The sequence below is a fragment of the Pecten maximus genome, chromosome 8 (genome assembly GCF_902652985.1).
Source record: "Pecten maximus chromosome 8, xPecMax1.1, whole genome shotgun sequence".
Lineage (NCBI taxonomy): Eukaryota > Metazoa > Mollusca > Bivalvia > Pectinida > Pectinidae > Pecten > Pecten maximus.
Window position 1 is genome coordinate 33626038 of NC_047022.1, and position 26358 is coordinate 33652395.

The 26358-nt window shown below is 35.4% G+C and overlaps 1 protein-coding gene and 1 non-coding gene across 2 annotated transcripts in view; one reads left to right on the plus strand and one right to left on the minus strand.

Annotated features, from left to right (window-relative positions):
• The first annotated feature begins 4325 nt into the window (after positions 1-4325).
• LOC117333273 (tctex1 domain-containing protein 1-B-like) overlaps positions 4326-26358 on the plus strand; it is a 40579-nt gene continuing 18546 nt past the window's right edge. Inside the window, exon 1 of the mRNA XM_033892493.1 lies at positions 4326-4497. The gene's annotated coding sequence lies outside the window, so the exon portion shown is untranslated. The remainder of the gene's footprint in view (positions 4498-26358) is intronic.
• Positions 5738-5809, minus strand: Trnat-ugu. Its single transcript has one exon. It is a non-coding gene; the product is annotated as a tRNA-Thr (tRNA).

Below are 26358 nucleotides of genomic sequence, written 5' to 3' on the forward strand. Positions count from 1 at the left end.
CCGAAAGATTTTCTCGCCATCACAGCATTAGAGTACACAAGGTGGTGTGTTTAGCGAGAATCAAACTGTACGAAACTGTACGTTACTGAGTGTGAAAAATGAAATGTTTCAATCCTCGTTCAGCGGGAAAATTATCAAGCAATTTCATCAATAGATAGTGGTTATTTCATCAATATATATTGACTATTTCATCAATAAGTATTGGCTTTTTCATCAATAGATATTGACTATTTCAGTAATAGGTATTGACTATTTCATCAAAAGGTATTGACTATTTCAGTAATAGGTATTGACTATTTCATCAATATATATTGGCCATTTCATTAATAGGTATTGATTATTTCATCAAAAGGTATTGACTATTTCATCAATATGTATAGGCTTTTTCATCAATAGGTATTGGCTAGTCCGGATATGTCGACATTTTCTTATGTACCTGTCATAATGTAACACCGATAATATCGACTGTTTTCTTGCTGGGATTTTTTCCCTTTTCATTGATCAATAAACAGCTTGAAATTAATTCTTTGTCATGTATTTGTCTGTCGATATTTTGCTTCGATTACGTAGTTTTAAAGGCTAACCATGATGTTAGTTCATGTTACATGAAACCTCTGTATGCTCTAGACGTAATGATAGCCACAAACTATACACAGCAGTAAAATCGAACATGTAAATCAATTATGTAAATCAGGCAAACGTGAAAGGATTGTGGGAGACGGTTTTACCGAAGTTGTATATATTAAAGGGTCTACCTTGAAAATTCACATTAAAAACGAATCCCACGCCGGATTAGTATAGTAAAGTAAGAGAAAGTGGCGTTCAGGATTGAATTAGCTGATATACAGGTCAGGGTGTGTGCACGTTTCTAAATACGAGCGAGATGGCGAGATGCATACATATCGCTAAAGAGGAATCACGGAAAGTTTAACAGCGTGCACCAAATTTAATCATGTAACCCTACATGGGAGAATCTATAGAACTAGAACACAAATTATATGGAAATTGGAAATATACCAAGATCCTCTAAATTCGGGTTTATGAATTACTAGTCCGCTGTACCCTACCGTCTGAAGACGACAATTTGATATGTGAACCCCTTCACCGGAACTTGATAATTTTAATGAAAATGTACGTATTTTGGCGCGTGCCCGAATTAAACAGATAAGCGCCACGCTGAATACCATGCCGCTACCACAATGCCTGCCTCGGAAAACAATGTACACAAACTACAATAAGTGCATTGGTGATTTTGCGGAATTCTTTAAGCACGAATATGCTAGTTAAGTGTGATTATATAATTACTACTTATTACGCTCTGTTTTCATTTAATGATAATATCTCTCTAGGTTAATTGCAAAGGCAAAAAATGTCGATACTTTGAACAACTACATGGGGACCGGTGTGCTTCATGTCAAAGGGACATTTTAGTCAACCAATGGATTAATAGAATCTAACATGGGTCTGTTCCGTGGATAGGGATATGTCAACCCGAGTGTTAGAGTTAGGCCGGTTAGCCTGAGGCTTGCCGAGTGACGGCAAACAATACTCTTACACGATGGTTGAGATGTCCTTGTCCGCGGGACAGACCCTTGTTCAATTATTTTTCTCACATACTTGCAAGCAAATGTAAGGTTTTATGAAAGTTTTTTTTTTGATCTCGCCATCAACAATGTTCCTTAATGGGAGCGTCCGTCAAAATTGATGACGTCATCATTAACGACATGGTTACTCAACGTAAAATGATGACGTTACGTTATTGTGAGCAGCGTCATATTGCGCGTGCCAGCTTTCATTACCCCCTGTGTGTGGGATTGGTTTTTTCTTACCCTGGACGGGGATATCAACAATTTTACCGGGGTGAGATTTTCTTCTCTCTTACCCTGGACAGAGATATCCGCAGTTTTTTCTTATCTCACCCTAGAGAAAAGACAACCTGCACGACTTGCTCTTTGAACGTGCTCTTGTTCTCGATAGGGTGACGTCACTATGACCTGACCCGGAACGTTTGAGTGTTAATATCAGTATTATTCACAAAAGTAAGATAATTATTAATTATCAGAGTTAAGCGTGTGTTTGGTGTTCTTTTTAACAAGCTTATTGGAAATATATTTTGTATGAAATCAACATCGTAAGGTGTAAAGCGTCTGCTGCAGCCTTATCACAACAGTCACCACGGTCCACGTGTTGTTGTTTACATACGTTTGGATTTGGTTCACACTACGATTGGAAAACAGGGTAAGAGAAACATAACCATTCACTCCTTTTTGGGAATGAGATAGGGGGATCTTAACCCTCGGGGGAGATTGTTAAGTTCCCAAACACTCGGCAAGTCTCGTGTTTGGGAATTTAAAAATCACTCCCCTCGGGTTGAGATCCTCCTATCTCACCCCAAAAGGGGTGACAGATTCTATTAATCTCACCCTAGGGAAAACACAAGCTACACGCGCTCTTCTCACGTTCTCAACAATTGTATTTCGTCACGTTAACACTACAATGACGTCACAGCAACAACACCCCTCTGGGTAAGATAATTAAGCTGCCAAACACTCGGCCAGCCTCGTGTTTGGCAACTTAAGAATCTTCTCCTCAGGTCGAGATTAATAAAATCTAACATGGGTCTGTTCCGTGGACAGGGATATCTCAACCCGAGTATAAGAGTTTGGCCAGTCAGCACGAGGCTTGTCGAGGGTTGAGATATCCATGTTCGCGGAACAGACCTATGATTGAATATTTACATTCTGTGTTGCATTTGCCTATATGTCGTTAGTAAACCACAATTTACAGTGATTCGGTCAGTGTTGAACAATGGCCGCCAGTTACTTTCGGCCTAGAGAGCTTTCGAATGCAAGCATTTATTTACAGAAGCCACATCGAAATTTCGGTTGTTCCGACATTTGAACTTGATGACGTCAGTGATAGGTTATGCGGCAAATTTAAGCGCGTCTTAATTTACAGAAAATAAAAAATCTGTATGAATGTAAATATAAGCATTGAACTGTTACCAAATGGTAGTATACAGTCGATATGGATACAATATGGGTGACAGATAAATATTTCATATCGCCCTAACATCTATTTATCTGTCACCAAAATTATATTCATATCGACTTTATACTGCCATTTGGTAACAGTTCAATGCTTAATTATTTTTCTCACGTACTTGCAATCAAAAGTAAGTTTTTATGAACGGTTTTCATCGCACCACTTGGCTTCAATGCTCCTTGGAATGTGCGTCAATATGTATGACGTCATCATTTACGACTTGGTTACTCAACGTAAAATGATGCCGTTACGTTATTGTGAGCAGCGTCATATAGCGAGTCTGTGAAGTATGATGTGAGATGTGAGAAAGGAAAATCTCACACGGGTAAAGCTGTGGATATCCCTGTGCAGGGTAAGAGAAATTAATGTACAACTCCTAATGAAATTTTATAGAATATATAAAACATACGGTGACAGGATTCTAATGTCCACTATGGTCAGTTTTATTTCTTGGGATAACCGGTGATATGTTTAATGAAGTCCGATATAACACGGACAAGCAATGAAAAAAACCCAGATTGAAATTTCCGCAACATTAAACTTTAACATTTATAGAGAAAATTGACATTTAATGTTGCCGACGTTCCCTGTGCTCGTGTATCAACTAATAATACATGTACGATAAACCATGAACGCACCGCCACAACACGTTATATCAAAGCCGTATTGCTATTTCATGGACAATTTTGCACTAAGAAAATAGGAGACCCCCCCCCCCCCCCCCCCCCCCCCCCCCCCCCCCCCCCCTCCAAAAAAAAACACGCCAAATTTTAAGTATTCACAATACATAGGTATATGTATTTGCAGAATGCAATGACGCATGCCAAAGTTCGTCTGACCCAATTCATATCTATTGGGTCGTGAATTGTAGATTTTACCCTTGCTAAATTAGACAGTTCCTGAAGATGCAGGAACAAACATGTCTTCGTAAACAAGGGCGGAGGCATATAGGTAAAAAGTGTGAATGGCCGCCTCGCGGTGCGTAACAAGTCTTTATACACATAAAATCCCATGAACTTCCCAACAAAATATTTTTAACTTTCGATATACAATGAAATCTTACGAATCAAATCGTGCTAAAGGATGTTTAGTTATTTAAATAAAGGAAATGCTAAATATATATACAGTACATGTCAAATAATGAGAAAGTAATAAATACAGTATAGAGTGTGGAGAAAGTGTAAGAAATCGTCGGGTAGTGGACACAATGAGATATATGTAGTCTCCACGTATCGATCATTGTGGCTTATCTACACACGGCGGGTGACGATCAATACATGAACTGTAATGGTAAACAAGGTGTAGCTGTATACACAGAAACACCGGACCGGACACGGGCTGGGACCGTCGTACCTTTACATGATATTACCACTTTAGTACGGTAAGAAGATCTGTGTCGTCCAGGTGCGTTATAAAGATTAACTCCTGTGTGACAGGGATTGTGATAAAAAGGTAAGTTCGACCTGTGTGTTTATCTTAGCTAGAGGTAGATTATAAAGACAGTATTTTGAATGATATCTGATTTGTAGAAATAGTGTTTTTTTATTTGATCGTAGCATGCATAATGCTATCATAGGTACACATCACACCCCTTCTATAATTTACTAATTGTTTAGACGCATTCTAATTTCGGAAACTTCCTTTTCGGCTTTTTCGCTGTGACACCCCTTTCCCAACTCCATCAATAATGACCGATCCCTAAAAAGAACGAAACAGCTGTATTATGTAGTTTTATACTGACAATTCGGAATATTACAAGTGTTGTTGATTACAATACCTGAAACAGGTGGACATAGAGTTTATATATATAAGTGCGAATTTATGATATTTCAAATTCTCTGATATGTCGATCACGATGAATTCTACCTACAATGTGTTAGTTTAGATTTAAACGAGAAAGCTATACAAGTGTTTCGTGTGTCGCATAAATGGACACAAGCATATGATAGGACACATGATTCGAAGGTTTACAAAAATACTACATAATAATGTATCTAATTATGTGTAGACAATGCCTTTTCTCCACGGCTCAGTCATGCTTACATGAAAATGGTGGATACCTCCTTATGCATTCCGGACGTATTTTACGTATTTTGAGGATCGCTTGATTGCGAACACGTATTGCAGTTCAACTATTTTTATTCTCCATACCATACATAAAACAACTTCCGACCGATGGACACAGTTACATACAAAACGACATATTCCAGATATTCACTTGCATGATGATTAACTGTGAGATGTATATGATATATTTTAACTTAACCTTTTTAAAATTCATTAGGCAGAATTTATCTGAAGAGACGTCTGTATATTTTCAAATCGACGTTAAATAGATAAACTATCTATTCACATCATTTAGTCAACAACCAAAACTAGATGTAAGTAACGCTACGTTTGCGAAAGAAAGTGACAAGTTGTACCGGGACCGAAGGGAACTGATATTTGTGTAACAGGAGAGGAGAAAATGTAGCGGCCAGACCGGAGTTCGAACCTGGGACCTCTGAACACTAGCCGGATGCTCTACCAATTGATCTACCTGGTCACCGATGATCGACCCAGTCCAGTCCCGCTACACACCTCCCTCATTTTTTCCGAGTCTTCGCCCTCGAAGACACACGAGACCCTTATACCACCACCATGGGTATTTTAGCTGGGCGCCAATTTTTTAACAGGAGAGGAGAAAATTTAGCGACCAGACCGGGGTTCGAACCCGGAACCTCCGAACACAAGCCGGATGCTCTACCAATTGAGCTACCTGGTCACTGATGATCGACCCAGTCCAGTCCCGCTACATTTGGTTGGGGTTTTATATCGTTTTGCGGCCTAAAACACAGAATAAGGTAATTTTAATTTGATTCATACATATTAACCTCATCATTTCTGATGTTAATGATGTTAAATTGTCTCCTTTAGGATCAAACCCGTGATCTCTGGCTTACAAGTTGTACGCTCTTGAACCGATCAAGCTGAATTAAGAGATCTCTCTGGCCGAGCGGTACATTCGGGTAGTATTTACCAGGATGACACAGATATAACTGAGTAATTGAAGGCCATTTAATGGCCGAGGAAACGTCAGCTATGCGCGCGCATGCTGAATGAAATTGTGGTTTAGCGTTTCCTCAACATCAAGAGGTGTCCGTTTTGACGACGCCTCTGTAAGTGGTATCTGTCTAGACATGTAGGATGCACAGTGGTCTTGTGGTAGGGAGCAAGGCTACGTGATCCTTCGGGTCGCTACTTCGAGGCTGTGTTTTTTTATTGAACAATATACTTTAATCCTTTGTGATTCCGCCTGTATGTTCAGAAAGACATTGGCTGGTTGCTAAAGACCCAACATGTAATGATTTATGAACTGCTTTCAGACGGCTATGTTGCTGTAGTGGTATATAAAACTGCAAAAATATTTATTATTATCATTATCCTCGCTCAGTCCTGTCATATGAAACAACCACGCGGAACACAGGTGAGCATCGTGTAAAGGTGACATTTTAGTCACTATTAATGAATGTCATACCACTGATAATGTAATTTTATATCATCGATATAACATATGATGATGTGATTCTAAGGTCCCCTATGGTCAGTTTTATTTCTTGGGAAAGACGGTGATACATTTATCCTATGCTCGAAATAAAAAGCGATAAGAAAGCACAGACTGAAAATCTCCGTAACAATAAACGTCAACGTACATAGTGAACATTGCCATTTAATTTTGGCGATATTTCGATCCTATGCCTTTTTTTATAAACTGAGGCTACGATAAATATAGATATGAATAGGCGTACCGCTACGCTGAGAAGTTATATTAAAGCAGTATTTCTATTGAACCCCAAGTTGCGCCGTTTTGATGACGCTTGTCACATCCGGAATGCCCGTAGATGGCTAATGATTTGGGGATTATGGAAGATACACCACACTGGGTAGGTAAACGCGACATGGTAATAGACATTTAATTTATTTGTAGATATCAATTCTGCGTCTTCATTGACAAATGATATGAAATATCTATGTAATTCAAATGTATATTTAATTCATTTCTATATCTAAAATTAATTTAGAATTATCTTCGAAGAATTTTGTATTTCAATTTAAGCTAGGCAACTTTAATGTATTTCTGGCGTCTCTTTACAACATTACATGCTAAGTTGGCTCGCCAATCTGTCCCCTTTACTATATTGATTATTACTATACTCTACAACAAGTTTTATGTATTCCATTAGTTGTCAACGAATCACTATATCACAACAAAGCGAGCACACGAAAATTATTATCACCAAAGAACTGTTTTATATAGGAATGGCCAGCCATGTCAAATTAAAACATGAAAATATGCCCCTTTCTAAAATGTTTTCGAATTACAATACACAAATATGAGCTTGTCTTTAAGGTGTTTTTAATGAAAATTAAAGGAAAATAAGTAACAAGATCAAATAACGATCATATAAGTGTTACGAAGAAAAAATATAGGCTGACATCACGTGGAATTTAAAGGGCCTTCCACCATTTGAACCAAGCTTAATTAAACTACAGAAAGGGAAAGCATGCGTGCAGGGTAACAGGCCATCTAGGCCTGGCTATCTAGGCTGAATTAAATGACTATTACATTTATCTATGGAAATCACCGAACACGTCCATACATAGCCCTCGCGTTATCATTAGTGTTATAAACAAAGTGGCTTGGCACGAATTTCCAACAACAACAACAAGAACAACAACGACAACGACAACGACAACGACAACGACAACGACAAAGACAACGACAACAACAACAACGACGATGTTACTGTAGGTAGAGGATATATAATATCACTGTAGGTAGTGGATATATAATATCACTGTAGGTAGTGGATATATAATATTACTGTAGGTAGAGGATCTATAATATTACTGTAGGTAGTGGATCTATAATATACTGTAGGTTGTGGATATATAATATTACTGTAGGTAGAGGATCTATAATATCACTGTAGGTAGAGGATCTATAATATCACTGTAGGTAGTGGATCTATAATATTACTGTAGGTAGAGGATATATAATATTACTGTAGGTAGAGGATATATAATATTACTGTAGGTAGTGGATCTATAATATTACTGTAGGTAGAGGATATATAGTATTACTGTAGGTAGAGGATCTATAATATACTATAGTTAGTGGATCTATAATATTACTGTAGTTAGTGGATCTATAATATTACTGTAGCTAGTGGATCTATAATATTACTGTAGGTAGTGGATCTATAATATTACTGTAGGTAGTGGATCTATAATATTACTGTAGGTAGTGGATCTATAATATTACTATAGGTAGTGGATCTATAATATTACTGTAGGTAGAGGATCTATAATATTACTGTAGGTAGAGGATCTATAATATTACTGTAGGTAGTGGATCTATAATATACTATAGTTAGTGGATCTATAATATTACTGTAGTTAGTGGATCTATAATATTACTGTAGTTAGTGGATCTATAATATTACTGTAGCTAGTGGATCTATAATATTACTGTAGGTAGTGGATCTATAATATTACTGTAGGTAGTGGATCTATAATATTACTGTAGGTAGTGGATCTAAACATTAATGTAGGTAGTGGATCTATAATATTACTGTAGGTAGTGGATCTATAATATTACTGTAGGTAGTGGATCTATAATATTACTGTAGGTAGTGGATCTATAATATTACTGTAGGTAGTGGATCTATAATATACTATAGGTAGTGGATCTATAATATTACTGTAGGTAGTGGATCTAAACATTAATCTAGGTAGAGGATCTATAATATTACTGTAGGTAGAGGATCTATAATATTACTGTAGGTAGTGGATCTATAATATACTATAGTTAGTGGATCTATAATATTACTGTAGTTAGTGGATCTATAATATTACTGTAGGTAGTGGATCTATAATATTACTGTAGGTAGAGGATCTATAATATTACTGTAGGTAGTGGATCTAAACATTAATCTAGGTAGAGGATCTATAATAATACTGTAGGTAGAGGATCTATAATATTACTGTAGGTAGTGGATCTATAATATACTATAGTTAGTGGATCTATAATATTACTGTAGTTAGTGGATCTATAATATTACTGTAGGTAGTGGATCTATAATATTACTGTAGGTAGAGGATCTATAATATTACTGTAGGTAGTGGATATATAATATTACTGTAGGTAGAGGATCTATAATATTACTGTAGCTAGTGGATCTATAATATTACTGTAGCTAGTGGATCTATAATATTACTGTAGCTAGTGGATCTATAATATTACTGTAGCTAGTGGATCTATAATATTACTGTAGCTAGTGGATCTATAATATTACTGTAGGTAGTGGATCTATAATATTACTGTAGGTAGTGGATCTAAACATTAATGTAGGTAGTGGATCTATAATATTACTGTAGGTAGTGGATCTATAATATTACTGTAGGTAGTGGATCTAAACATTAATGTAGGTAGTGGATCTATAATATTACTGTAGGTAGTGGATCTATAATATTACTGTAGGTAGTGGATCTATAATATTACTGTAGCTAGTGGATCTATAATATTACTGTAGGTAGTGGATCTATAATATTACTGTAGGTAGTGGATCTATAATATTAATGTAGGTAGTGGATCTAAACATTAATGTAGGTAGTGGATCTATAATATTACTGTAGCTAGTGGATCTATAATATTACTGTAGCTAGTGGATCTATAATATTACTGTAGGTAGTGGATCTATAATATTACTGTAGGTAGTGGATCTAAACATTAATGTAGGTAGTGGATCTATAATATTACTGTAGGTAGTGGATATATAATATTACTGTAGGTAGTGGATATATAATATTACTGTAGGTAGTGGATCTATAATATTACTGTAGGTAGTGGATCTATAATATTACTGTAGGTAGTGGATCTATAATATTACTGTAGGTAGTGGATATATATCATTACTGTAGGTAGTGGATCTATAATATACTACAGGTAGTGGATCTATAATATTACTGTAGGTAGTGGATCTATAATATTACTGTAGGTAGTGGATCTATAATATTACTGTAGGTAGTGGATCTATAATATTACTGTAGGTAGCTGATCTATAATATTACTGTAGCTAGTGGATCTATAATATTACTGTAAGTAGTGGATCTATAATATTACTGTAGGTAGTGGATCTATAATATTACTGTAGGAAGTGGATCTATAATACTACTGTAGGTAGTGAATCTATAATATTACTGTAGGTAGTGGATCTAAACATTAATGTAGGTAGTGGATCTATAATATTAATCTAGGTAGAGGATCTATAATATTACTGTAGGTAGTTGATCTTTAATATTACTGTAGGAAGTGGATATATAATATTACTGTAGGTAGAGGATATATAATATTACTGTAGGTAGTGCATATATAACATTACTGTAGGTAGAGGATCTATAATATTTCTTTGGGTAGCCAATCTTTAAAGAGGCATTCCTTCGTTTGAATGTTTGATCGTTTGTGATGATAAACCAAATTATTGCCCCTTTTCCCTCAATTACCTATATTATGTTTTTATGGTAACATGCCTAGCTAGTAAATGAGTTAAGAATGTCGAAAAACATTTAGAATATTATACACAAACATTGTCTTACTCGTGCACAAAGTCGCTTTAACATGAGCACCAAAACGTGCAAACACGTGTGCCTGTTTACAAACTGATGTTTACATGAGTGTGAATGAAGGAAATGGCTAAAGATAAGACACTTGTAAAATTATTTATTGTGGTTCTATGTGGTTATATTTAGTTAAAGTGTCTGAGATTTGACAGCACGGTGACAAGTTTAAATTCGATCAGAACTTCATTACTAACCTGTCAGTCTGTAGAGTCCACAATCAGTATATCCCGCAGAACTTTCTAGAAGCAATGCGAATTACTCGTTCGACTTGACTGACGCGGACTCCTTCGCATTCTTCCATCGTTCCAACTAGTCGATAATTATACGATGTCCTCATTTTCTCGCCGATTGACCTACTATAGCTAATCACTAACTCGGGGAGGCGTGCACGCCATTTTTGTTTCAGTTCGCCAACTTGCCTGCGCATATAATGGCATTTTGATATACCGAAGTATGTTATCAAACTGTCTATCATATATCTAGTGCTTGGAGTTTCTACTACTTATCTAGCTATACCTGTATAGTAATTAAATAAGTATTTATATAATAATCCGAATTTTTATGTTAATGACGGTAGCGACTAAACAACAACTGTTCTGAATACATAATGACAAAATTAGATGATCTGACCACACGGGAACCTTGTACGATGTTTACTTGCCGAAATATACGCAATTTAATTCCAATCCAAACCGCCACACAGCTTCAGGTCGCCATCTTTGCTCAAATCAAAGCATCTGGGCGTTTGAAAGAGTCAGTACTGCAAAGCTTCTAAACGATCTTGTGATGCAAATTTTAAGATTATAATAGAAACGAAATGTGAATTTTAGAATAATTTGATTTCAATTACTTATGCTTTAGGTTAGCATATCGTAGCAATTATTTACGATGAAACTTTAATGTTGCACTAAATACTAATCACAATATTTTTATTTAGACATTTTTTTTTATTTCTTCAATTTCATTTCATTTCAAGTGTTGATTTAGATTTCCCAATAAATTCGCGGGAAATGAATTTGATGACGTAACCGGAAGTGCACATGCTATTAGAACGTGACCCGGAAAACATGCATGACGATAATAAAAACAGAAGATCATTGAACATTATACCGGATTATTTTCGCATTTTTTGAGACACCAATGTGCTAAAATATAACGGAAGGTAACACTGATTAGGTTCATAGCTATCGTATCAAGTAAAACGAACAGTTATTGCGAAAATAGCAGCATTTGCTTCACCTAGTTGGGCTAGACCTACTTTCGTTTTCCAGATTACAGTTATGGTCATATTAAATAATTCATCTTCTCAACCATAGTCGATCTAATTGCTTATCCGCGGGATTTTTCTATTAAGAATATTTGTACTTCTCATCAGAAACGTATATACCTGATATACAAGTCTCTGTTCTCATGTACAATGCATCTTTGTTTAAAATTGACTGGTATGCAGGTCGGATCCGACTTCCCTCATGATCAGCTGACCCTGGCCACAGGTCCACGTTACGATCGTATCCTTTCGTAAACACTTCATAATAAATGTTTATATCCACGGCAGATTTGTCTTGATTACTACAATTTTCTACCTTCTTGCAGAGATATTATAATGTTAAAGATAATGTAACTATAGATTGCAAAATACTGCACATATCATTCAACGAAAGACCATGCTTTCCCTAGATGTAAAAGTATTAGAATATAATGCTACTGTTCACACAATATTTTTTGTTTTATATTTATTCTTTAAGTGGATGTATATGGCAACATTTTAAATACTTTAATATATATATAAATACTTATTACCGGTTAGCTTGTAATAGTAATAATAAAAAAAAAAACTACGATTTGTTAATACAATGCATGTTGCCATTGACAAAAATTTATATCTTTGAGTTTTGAAAATAATTCTAAATGGAAAACTGTTTTCTTTTAACAAAAACCCGGTAAAATACTCTGCTAATTGTTCTTTTCGCTGTATGAAAATGGTGTAAATTTGTAAGATTCTTTGAAAAATGATATTTTACGTAGGCGGTAGGGTAGGCGAATTATTTTTTTTTTTATTAAGCTGTTGTTTTGGCGACTGATTTTGTCTAACCTCGATAATCTTATCAGCTGTTCAGCGTCCACATCACAGGGGTAATGACCTGGAGAACAGAGGCTGGGGTTAAATATTTCATTCTTGGTCACATGAATTGTTCTTAGTGTACATATACAGTAGACAGAAGTGTTCGCCATTTCCAATATGGCGGCGGTTTGTTTACATTCTAATATTCAAATTAGCTACATTCTCTTACTTCATGTATGGTGAAATTCACCTTCATTCTGATGACTTATTTAATTCGTGCTGGAATCGACATGTACGGTTGTCTGATGTAGTCTATGTATATGTTTTGCCACATCTGTTCAATCTGATCAACCGATCGCATGTAATAATGTGTCTCATGATATATTTTTTTTCAGCTCTCGTTTTATTCTCAACCAAATCATATGATATTCAGGTGATTGTAGTAGCTATTCAGTACGACTAACATGATTGTTCGTCATGTTGTTTTTTGTCAAATGGGCTGTGTACATGTACATTTTCATTCTGATCAATGTATTTGTTTTCACGGAAATTGCAGGCAATTACTATCAAATATATAAATGTAAATTTGGGCATTACCATAGCCCCCAACAGCCACGAAAGTTCGAACTCCTTCACAACACACGCATTCCAAGACAATAAAACTTCCCTTCCTCTTTGAAGGGGCACACACTGTTATCCGTTACAATTTAGTTCCAAATTAGGAGCGATTGGAAGCTGAACAGTTGCTTTTGTTTATATTTACATGCTTAAAGGAAACACAATAAAAAGCCAATTGACCGTTTCACTGTACGGGACCATTGAAATATTTCTGTCATGGATATCATAAATCAAGTACATGATTTTTTTCCATTACAATTCCTGAGAGTATCCCTTTCATGGCAGAAGTCTCGCCATTTCGCAATCCAAGTTGCGTTTTCCCAATTTTCATAAGCATAAGGAGAAAAAATAACGAGGCAGTCACTGGGAAGGCAGGTTTTGTAACTGCAATACTTCAAATATCCTTCTCACAGGAGAAATAATGCAATCGAGCTGTCCATGATGATTCCTCAACAAACAGAAGCAAGTAATGTAGGGACACAGGTCTAGTTAATAGGGTTGGCGATCACCATGTACATTTCAATACGCCTGAACATTACTGCTATTGTGAGAAGAAACATTAAGAATATTTTGTATGTCACTCGCCTTTAAATAGACGTTTTTTCATGCAACCTGTTTTGACATTTTCAAGGACTCCATCACATGGTAATTATAATTTTTTCTATATTTTTACAGGTTATCTGAACTACTGGCCCACTATAACTAACATCGATATCCCGCAAAACCTTTTTCCTCACGTTCTTGATATAATTGGTAATCACTGGCATGCTGAATCATTAATTGTTTTTTCTTGAGAAACGCGCATACACAGCGTTCTGCTTACAAGCAGTTATATCTGAAACAATAAAGAACCTAAATTACAGTTTTGTTATAATTTTATTTTGGGTATATAATATCTAATATGGTTGATATATTTTGTTAATATGAGAAAATCTTATACGCAATATAAAAAAAATTGCATTCATGTCTGTCAATATTCAAGTAGTTCTGATTTTTACAATTATAAACGCGTTAAATTTCAAAGCATTTGGTTAGACAGTGGGTTATTCTGCCTTATATAAAATAGTGTGAAGACTATTCTTCCCCACCCACGCTGTCACAATAGCAAGAATTTTGTCCCTGAAACAACCGTCATGCACAGTCGTGTTCCTGTTTCATTTCAATTTTATAATGCGCTTATTTGCTGAAACACATACTTACAATTTTCAAAGCGACTGATGAAATACGATATCTACTACACTATGAAGCATGTGTCTCTAAGGATGTATGTGTATGACATGGAGAGAGTTAAGATATGGATTCGTATCTCAAATTACTCTCAACCTTCATTTTAGTGTCACTGGTAAGTAGTGTTTAATCTCCTCTAACACCTGATCTTATTCTCCTCTTACTTTTCCATGGAAATGTATTTTTTGATAGTATTTTGTCTCTCTTTTGACTTACAATTATGGTTTTGTTAATAGTTCGGTATTCTTTGTTGGTTTTGCTCAAACTCCGTTGGGAAAGTTGTGTTTGAATTTTTCATATTCGTTGCTCTTTAAGTGCCTGTGTGGTGTGGTACGGCGCTGTGCACTTTTGTCCGTTTTATACTGAAGTCGACCTTTGTAAGAGAGTTGTAAAACAATTAAGTATATTGTGAGATAGGCATGTTAACAGGTGTGTTTCATTTCATTTCAATATATTTTATTGATCAAACAATTGGATTGAACATTGTTCGTCTGTGGGGTTGCTCATCAGTTGTTAAGTGTCTTTTTCCTTGACGAAACTATCATTAGCCGTTCCTTTTAAGTTGTTAACTGATTATACGGTTGGTTCAGATGCTTTGCACGTACGTAAGTATAATACGCACATCCGCCTCCCTACAACGTCATCGCTCTACCGGTGCCTATTGATATCTTTACTGTTGCTACATATGAACGGATATATACATCGCAGTTTGTAAACATGGTTCCTTAGCAAGAGATCGTGGGTTAATTTGCAAATTAGTTCCTCTGCAGGAGAGATCACACGTATTTAACATTTAAAAAAAAGTATTAACGCTGGCGAGTTGACGTGTTTGGTTGGATTAACAACATGTGATTGATCACCACGTTTTACAAAATTATTGTCAATTATAGACTATACAGAAAAATGTATGGAACTCTTTCGCTGGCAATATGGGTGAATTTCATTCAAAGTGTCACCAAATTTCCTTTTTTTCAGAGTTTCGAAGTTGCGCGCGAAAGACACAATATTTTTCGCATGACTTTTTGGTGTCAGGTTAACGGTCACTATCTTCACTTTTGATTAAGACTATCGCCGTTGAAGATCTTTTCTGGTAAAATTTTGACGACACTTTGAATGAAATTGATCAATTTTTGCAGGTGGAAGAGTTCCAGACCTTTCTCAATACATCAGTCTATACTCAGTCTTTACTTATAAACGTGCTAAGCACCTCGGTAAGATATCTGCTCAAACCTTCGTCAGTCCTTTTTGTCTGTTCTCTGTTGATAGGGCGTAAGAATTGTACCTATTGCACCCATTACGTGATCGAAAGAGGCGATTAAATTTGGGATCTTATATTTTCTCTTCTTTCTAGCAACTGGATTCTTTCTGATGTCTTCTTTGTCACTGCCTCTATTTTTAATTTTTGCTTTTATCAGTCAGTTTTGCAGACTTTATTGGCAAGTATAATATGACCGGGTGAGGGGTACTTTTAGTTGTTTTTGGCGGTAAGGTATTATTATAAAGTCGGTATCAGTTTTGCGCTATCAAAAGCAGGCAAGCACGTACATACCCCAGCCTCCCAAAACATACACACACATTCACCACAAGCATGCATCTCGCACACAGGAGTGACACCCCTAAACTGACATTAGCTGTTAAACACATTGAACAATATAGAACCAAACCAAACCTTTTTTTCTTTTCTCATTTTACCGTCCACTTTTCCTTTCTGTTCTTTTCTTCTCTAGAACAGAGCAAGCGTAATCCTATGTATTGATTATACGCATGCGCCATGCATTAGTGGCGATATGAAGATATTAGATATCCTATTAAGATATTATAAAATGCTAAATGTTTAATGACCCGTTCGATGTGACTTCGCGAATATATACAGCGGGCTGAAGTTAGCAGTGGATTCGTTATTCGAATCCCCAATAACGAATAACGAATCCGCTGCTAACTTCAGCCCGCTAATATATACCGACCCCAATACTTCATCGTTTGAAAAATTAAATTCTTTACTGTTTACAGCTTATGTGTAAAACAATGAAATACATAAAAGAAAAAAATTGACAGCTTAAGATATATGCACTTCTAATTAACGTATTAATTTCCTTGTAAATATGCAATACCCTTACAAAGAGTGCGGAGCTGTGGAACGCCCCGCTGACCTAATCAGTGTGATCAAGTGTAAAGAAATATAGTTTTTATATACATTAAACTGGGACTTGTTAAGTCTACAAAATAAGACTATTGGGTCGAACTTTAGTACATGCTTTTGACGAATCAAACAAAACAGTTTACCGATACAATAAACACTTGTATTGTGGTTAACCTTCGATATCAACCTCACATCTCATTCCATATTCTCCATTTCTTGGGTTAGTGAGTCATATCCTCATATTATGGTGTCTGTTTGATATTTGCTGTTGAGATTGCAGTCTAAGTGTTTGAAGTGCTCTCCATGGTACATTGGCGTGAAAACGAGTGTAGAAATACTCGTGCATGTGATTGTATTCGCTCGACTTCACACGAACACGTTATGGTTGGTGCGATAGAAAATATACAGATCGACATGTTGACCTCATGTAATTATATACCCTATTACATAGTCTAGATTTAAGTCTATTTCACAACTAAATTGATGTCGTATTGAGTTTAGATAATTGATATGAAAAAAAAAGAGAAAACAAATCTTCGAATGAATCTAACAAAGGTTCACCGGCCCACAATTTCTGATCGTGCGTTCACTGACGTTCACTTTTCTGACACGAACTAATTTTAAAGGGGATTTAAATTTAAAAAAGCTGGTATTTCTATGCTAATGTTTATGGAAATGATTTTCATCAATTGCAGCATATCTAATGTAGAACCATCGGAGACATGTCTAAGTTTGCCATGCTAGTAGGGCGTAGCATGGTACCGGCTGCCCTCAATGTATATTGTCGTTAAAGGCGTCTAAATTTTGGATTTTATCTTTTCTCTTTTCTCATAACAACTGTCTTCTTAATGTCTTCATTGACACTGCCCCAACTTTTGTCTTTTGTTGAGCGTTCGTCACTATGAGGAAGCATCCCGGACTCCTCGGGGAATCTACATTACCGGTGACATTACCCGACGACTTCGGGATGTGTGGGGAAGGATTTGGGTTCTCTCTCCTGGCCGAGACATACCAGCGTCTATTAAAATGTTAGTTGCTGATTCTGCTGAACATTTAGCATTTTAGGACCGGACGACTGGTTTGCCTGTTGTCTCCTATGTGTCTTTGGCTGTATGTGTCCGTGAGGTGGCACTTCAAATTCGACATCAGTTTCGCGGTATCACAAGGAGAGAGTCATTGAACATACCGCAGCCTCTAAAACATATAACACATATGCATTTCGTATACAGTGTGGCCTGTCAGCTCTTGACAGGACGTTAAACAATACTAAACTAGATATGTCGGTCACTGACAAATTAATTGTTTATTCATTATGTCTCAAGTTATAACATACTTTTCACTGATAAATTGAACAATTCCTTGTAAGTCGTTAATGGAGATTATTACGTCATTGAAGTTGTATTAAGATACATTACAACTTCAAAATATACATGGGTATTGTAAAATGAGAATTCTTATCATTTCGGGCAAATATTTCGCCGCAAAATAGTCTTTAGTACAACAAAACGCCGAGAAAATAAATTGTTGACTACTACTCTATATAGAACTAATTCAGTTTTGAATTTCGTAATGCTTATTCATTCTGTCTGATAAAATGTAACATGTGAAAACATTACAGTTTTTTTAGTTCATTTCGATTGATACACTTTTTTAGGAATATGCATAAAGCCCCATGTTATATTAATTGAGAACACATAGCAAAACAAAAAATATTGAAATTTATTGAATATACAAACACAACACATGACTTTAACTTTTATGGATAAATACAGGATTTATTAACTGAAACATATTTTCCGCAGTAGACAAAAAAAGCTGTAAGAACCTCTTTAAAGCGACGTCGTGTGAGACCATGTGCTAAATAAATATCGCAACTCCTGTTTATTGTTTGTACCGCTGTAGCTATTCCTGTCGTTCTGTTTCTATTTCGAAATATTTGATTATATTATGGTAGGTTATCACATTTTTTATCGAGCATGATCACGTTCCAAGAGGGATTTCCCCTAACAAGGTGTGGTATAACTGTTTTTTTTACATTATTATCAATGTTTTTGACTACCATGTACATGTATTTTCTAAATCAGTTTAGTAAGGTACATATGTAAAACCCAGTACTTATTCACGAGGTGAAAATTAATACAATTTATATCGCAATTTCTTTCTTTTGAGTTCAACTAATATCTCATCCTGAACTAGATTTTATGGTTATTATAATCAGCTTATGCTCAAAGTGTTAGATATCTTTAAAATCTACCCAAATGTACTTAACCAGCCCAAAGTTATAGATTTATCTTTAACCTATCTTTACTAACATCCAATCAAATCACTGCTCCAAGTATAATTGACACTTACAGAGCCATTTAAAATGCGTATAATTTAAAACTAACTGGTATTTTCATCTATCCGTCTTTTAAAATGATTTTAATGACATTGAGCTTCCACATACAACAAACCAATAAACTCTTGGTAAGCTTGACGATACTAAAATCTAAACTTTTTGTGTGGTACATCTATGGCATATAGACATGGAGTCGAGTTTCATATGTTGACTGTTTCCTGATTGCGAACCAGTCATGCGAAGCGGTTGTGACATTATGATAATACACCTGTTTACATGAATCAGACTCGTTATCTCACTTCGGTAGTTTTTAATATTTCGATTGTACCGGGTATTTTAAAGGGACATGGTTATCCTTTTTTTCCGTTTTCAAAAACTAACGGTATAAGATGGTATCAAAAAAGACAATGACATATTCAAATATCAGTAGCTGTACTGTACGCACTTAACTTGGCGCAGTCAAATATTAGCTAATAACTGAAATTCACGCAACGATAAATTAGCGCAACCACAATACTTGTCAAAGATAATGATATAAATATTTGCTATTAGCAAAATAATAATTGAGCGATAAAATAAAATAATCGCTAAAATATGTATCTTTATGACTAAAATAAAGATGTAAAAGGGTTATGAGCATTTTTATCACGAGAAAGAATATAATAAGAAATACACCGATATACTTTCTCTATTTTCCATTTTCTAGGAGCTTTTTGTTAAAGATTAGGCATCTCGTAACATGGCATTCAGCAGCATGGTGTTTGGAATCGTACGGGCTTTCTCCATTACTTGATTCATAAGATGCTACTAATATTTGGGATCTTCAGCTTTTCTCTTCTCTCTAGTTTGTTTTTTCTTCTTAATATATCTCGAAACTATGCGTGTCTGGTTTTAGTCTTGGAGTTGCGCGTTTGTCCATCTGTAGAACAATTCAAATGCTAATTGATTTTTTATGTAACTGGCCGAATTCCGATTTATAAATCAACCATTAGTTGTCTTAAAGCAATTACAGAGCGCCCTTAAATAACCTTGTTACGTTGATCAAACGTACGAAAATATCAACCAAACCACCATTTTATCGATCGATATTTTTACTGGAAAATACACGAGTTTTTTCACTGAAAATGTTTTAATCTACAAATCTGTAAAACGTAAGACGTTTTATGTTCAATAAGGCTTTTGACGGGTAGCCATTCCTTGGTGATGGGCCGGATTGGACGTTTAAATTTCGACTGTTTTGTCATCGCGTGTTTTGATTCTTTTGGGAACATTTATGTTCTAATGCTACAGAATAGAAATACTTACCTTGACAATATCGCTTTAAAGGTGACATGGTAAAGATAGATCATTACAATGTTAATATTCCTCTCATTCAAATTCAACAACCTCGTCGACATGTATGAACACAAAGCAATAAAATAAATGCGTGCTATACAAATACTTTACCGAAGCTTATTTCATTTATAGCATTGACAAATTAACAAAAAATATGAACTGGGGTAGAATATTAATGTTCCTCTATTCACGTAAGATATTTTAATGTTGGAAAGTATATACCTTAGTAAGTATACTAAGGATATATATTTTATTTTATCATGTTATCACGTATTTGTCCTTATTTTTTTTATTCTCATTCCATATACAATTGTATATCGTTGCCAGCCCTTGTGGTGTAGTACATTAGTGTTTGTAACGATCAGTTAACCTTTTATAATCATTAACATCCAGTATGCTAGAAAGTATATCAGCCTTATCACAGTATGTAGTAATCGCAGGGACCGTGTTACCACGTGTAGTACTCTCCGCCGTCAAGTCGTCAGATTTTCCTTTTTTCCGTTTTCTTTTAAACAATCACGATCCGTATAATATTCATATAATCCCAATGTTGTTACGGTCTCCTAAATGCTCAAAACATAAAAATCGCTCCAAAAACCTCACAGAATAAATGCTGTAGATGGAACTATATTTTGTCTGAGTTCTGATGACGGTTAGTAAGGTCGTACCACGAACTGTCTGACACTTTCCCTTATAATTATTCAATAAAAAAATAATGTAAATGTAAATATGAGGAATGAATTTTAATTTTCAACATTCAAGAGGTCATAACAACAATGGCTTTCTGGACAAATTGATCATGAATCGCGAATATGACCTCATGAATGTTGAAAAATAAATTTCATTTCTTAACTGGTAAAACACGTGCACAGTAACCGCATGGCTACGTGTCGGTAATTTTGTCATATTTGTATACGTTTTCTGATGCAAATACATTGTGACTGGAAATATTACTATTTTACAAAACCTTGCTTGCAAGACCTAATACAGAAACATCTAAGGTAGGAGGAGCCTTTGTCGTTTTTGCTATAACTTTCAGATTTTTTTCTTTCGTCTCAATCACAACCATTTTTTTTGGTAATAACCTGTTCAATTTCCATGTCCATATTCTGCTATTGGTAAAGTGTAAAACAGAAGGTAGGTGGAAGGTTGTGGAGGGATCAAGAACGGATGTAGTAGGTGATGTGTCGCTTTGCGGATATGTTGAATGAGTAATACCTGTTTGACAGCTCATGGACTTTTATATAAGGGTCGCATTGGGATATGCGTATCCAAGCGAAGTACAAGCTAAAATATCGGCCCTTCCTTGGATGCAATGACTGGGACATACTGTACTCAAAAAGAATATCTCAGAAACGATTTTTGATTACTGAAACTTCATATATATGTTTTTAAATCTCAATTTTAAGCATTTAAACTTACGGTAGTGTGTCAGATTTCTGTTTTTTTTTTCCCGCATAAATTATCATATATAATTATACTATAATGTATATAGTCACTGAACTGATTGCTGTTTCCATTTGTCTTTTCTTTTCACGAGATATATGCCTAGTCTCTAGGGTAAAGAAGACAAATACTTGCGTTAAGAAATATAGGTCAGTATATACCATGTTTAAATGCGCTTGAGTGTTAGCCTACTATCGTTTGATACCGCTAGTGATATTTTCAAGTGCCTGAATGTCAATATTGAATATTTATCACTGACAATGAATCATATGATGTATGTGATTAATTGGAACATTAACATGCAAAGATTTGCCATATTTATAACTAAAGCTCCTGACGTTTCGTAATGTACAAATGTACATTCTCCCGGGTCTAGAAATAAACAGAGACATGTATAAGGTGAAAACTGTCGCTGTAGTCACATATTCACACCTTAGCATGTTTTGAACTTTGATTACACTTCTGAAAAACACTTCAAAGGCAATCTGGGAGCCAGTTATATCAATACAGGAAATTTAAATGACCGGTCATTTAGTAGATGTTGGATAGGACAATTTTAAAGCAAGGTACCAAGGTTATGCCAACATTTTACCATGTGTGAGAATTAGAGTAGGCAGAGAAGGATAGCTTTGAATAAGTGACGCCAACCATTACTGAAGGGATATATCGATAATCATTAAAGGGATCACTGATCGAGCCATTCACTGATAGTGTCTAAAGCATAGGAACTTAACACGAACAAACTGATTTATTATGTATTTACTAATTGCATGGAAAAAATGATAAATTAGTTCTTTTTTTTAAACAAATATGTAAATAGTGAGTAAATAGGTATGTTTTTGTAAAGTAAATTACTGTATATATATATATATGTAAACATATAGAACTCAAAATTTCAATTGCGGTTGATTATCACTAACGCTTTCAAGCCGTGTATCGGCTATCTGATTTTGAGTTATCTATGTTTACACATTTAAAAGATACTCAATCTTTCATACAACAAAACAACCAAAACCAAAAAGAAGAAAAATCAATCTGCTATTGTATGGCTTAACTAACAGGGAAGTGCAGCAATGCTGCTACAGGAAAATAAAAGTTCGAAAAATACACGAGAAGGCATCTGATGAAGCTGATGGACAGATGTCGCAGAATTGAAATTTGTGGTCGTTCTGGAGATTTGTCGATACAAGAGATGTAATGATGGATAAAATGACCCTGTAATTATGAATTTTCGTGGTTGATCTCATCATTGTTATCATCTTACTCAATTCTTAAATTGTCATTTCATTATCGATAAGTAATAATACATTTTTTTTTTGCAGTTTCTGTTTTTTATGACACAAGCACAAGTTCTTAGGGAAAAGGAAAGTCTTCGACCCAATATTAATTCACATAATTATCATTTGGGAAAGAGTGATTGCACATGCGCGGTGTATTAATCTAAAGGGAATCATTCGTTCAATTGGCAGATATGAGTTGTACAATAATTTATAAGATTTATAAATGAAAGCAGCTTACACACATATTTATGACTAACTCTGATCGAATAGATATAAAATTTGTAAAGAAAATCTGCAAAACTCTGCCGCTGTGAATCCGCGCTGGATTACTTATGTTAGGGTAACATGCATAGCTAGTAAACGAGTTTAGAATACCAAACATTTAAAATATTGCACACAAACATTATCTTATTTGTGTTCAAAAACACAAAAATACGAGCACCACGGGGCACAAACACGTGTACAGTGTACGCAAAACGTGTGGAACGAATGAAAAGGAAATTGCTACATTTTTAGTAACAAGATTAGATAAATACAAAGTATACTTGTAAAATAATTTATTGTGGTTCAATGAGATAATATTTAGTTTTAATGTCTGTGCTTTGTCAGCATGATGACAAGTGTGACTTCGGATGTCGAATTCATTTCTGAGGTATTACATGTAAAACGCACTGTTGAGTTAAATTATAAAATTCGGGATCGACATTGATTAGCATCTCATTAGCATCAAGACAACACAACGAACCATCAATAAGCCGGATCTAACAGTTTGAATTGCCAAATGATGAGGTTATCTCACATGCTCGCTAACAATAATGAATGGTGGCGAATAACATTGTTTATGACTGGTTCACATAACAGAATCAGACTTGCATTCAAATCAGGTATACACATTTTCAATACTTAGTGCTTCGCCTGAATATGAACGGAAGAACCATTCAATGAAATAATTGTCACTCCAGTTCTCACTATGTCATTGCGACTTTAATTGGAGTTGTTAGTTTAACCATAAGCTTAAATTACCCTAGAATTTTTGTTGTCCTGTTGTCAATTTTAAGTCTCCATCCTACATATAAATCCCAATATTACTGCATTTAGTCTCTAGGTTTTGTCATACACAATTTCATATATAAAAACATTCCATTACCTTGGAACCTTGGACATATTCTCATTTGTAATAAATCTCTGACCCTGATTTCCTAATGACCTTCACGCGATCTCTTTCTTCCACATGTTGCAGATGAATTTCCAGTCTCCTTAGAGGATTCTGCCATTTCTTGTAGACCTTACTTGCATTGTAGTCTATGTTACTCTAGCACTGATCTCACTCATGACTTTCTTACAAACATAAGTTTTGCTGCCGAAGTTTTCTAATCTACTATCATTTTACTTTGACCTAGATAGTCAGCTTTGTGCGTAATCCTCTTCTTCCTTGGAACTCACAAGACGGCTCGGTCTCTGACTACAGCTCCTACCATAGCTGAAATGGATCTTTGCTCTCATCATGTTGACATAATTCCTGCCTCTCTTGTCTATGCATTCACCATTCCTTAGTCGACGTATTCTGGACATTAAAATCTCACTTTGTGTAAGTTTACTCAGTAAACGCCATGACTTCCGGTTTTCTTCAGACTGCCTCTTGCACAGGTGGTTTTGATTTGGTCTCTAGATCCGGTTGCTTCATTTGGGACACCTGTGCCCTACACGTCCCCTATGGATTGACTCATTGCTGTGTTTCTCCTGCGTTTCATCAGGTCTAGTGTTGACTGCGAAAGTGACGGTGACAGTATTGATCCTTCCAAATATAATAGATATGAACGTTGCCTCCAAAATACCTACATGGTTATAAGTTTGATAAATCGGACCCAACAATCATACTGACTGCAAATAGGCAGCTTTCATGCGGTCAACATCCACCTAGATATGTTCTAATTTTGCCAAATATATTCCAAAGTAAAGCGCATTAGGTGATCTGAAAGATTGCAATGCCGAAACATGGTTAGGTACTGTAGCATGAAACTTGCATAAACTCCATTATCTGTCTCCTGGTGTAGAAATGTTTGTATTATAAGGACCACTTGGGTTACTACGTTAAGATTATTAGAATTAAACATTCACTATTCCATTAATGGCAGTGTTAAGCTGGGTATATTCCAATAAAAGATACACAATGTAGCCTGTAAGACAAAACAAAACGTGGAATTAACAGTTTTCGGATCTACCGATCATAAAAAAAAGTGTTAGGAATGATTGTAATTAATAGATTAATGGCATTGGCTCCATCATTGTATACATACGTCAGAAAACGTTTCCATCTTTCCTCTGGATGCAAGTTCTTATGTTGTTAACTCAATGTTTTGATTAGTTGACACATCCTTTCACTTACTGTAAAAGTGGATAATTTCGCGTGTGGAAATTTTCGCTTAGCCAGCTTCCAAAGTGTTCGCGTTGTGGATATTTTCGCGTCGTCAAGATATGTTTGCGCTAACTTGTATCTTTTATATATACAAGATGTAGTATTTTTATGTGTTAATATATTCGCGTGTGGAAATTTGCGGAGATTTACTGATAGCGAAATAAGCGAAAATTTCCACACCGCGAATATTTCCACTTTTACAGTATCGCAAAAACAGCAAACGGAACTACACCAAGAGCAATACTGATTAAGCGAAGTATTTTAGCCCGAAAGGAATCGGAAACCTTCAATATAAGTTGAAAGGAAATTATGAATGGAAACGTACAGGATGGAGGAATGGTGGATGTCATATGGCATGATAAAAAAACCAAGCTGCTGTTGATTTTATATAGCAGGCCACTTCAGGTGTAATTAACATCATATAGATAGAAATATACATATAGCCAATCCTCAAAAAAAATGATTGACAAGTATGTTTTTTCTCGAGCAGCTCAAGTTCAAGTTCAAGTTCTAATAAAATAATGTAGGTTAGGTAGGAAGATTTACTCTGATCATCCTGAATGATTTGGATTTAGAATGGGAAGTTACAGTGATAAACAGTAAGATTTTTGTTTGATTTTTAATAGTTTTTAGCTCATTGTCAGTTATAGTCAAGGAAGGCTAAATCAAGAGAGCCTTTGATGAAATATATGAATATGTACATTGTACATACATACTTTAGATACACGCGATGGGTCACATCGCAAATCATAACCCGGACAAAAATGTACCGAATCGTCGGTATTTTTT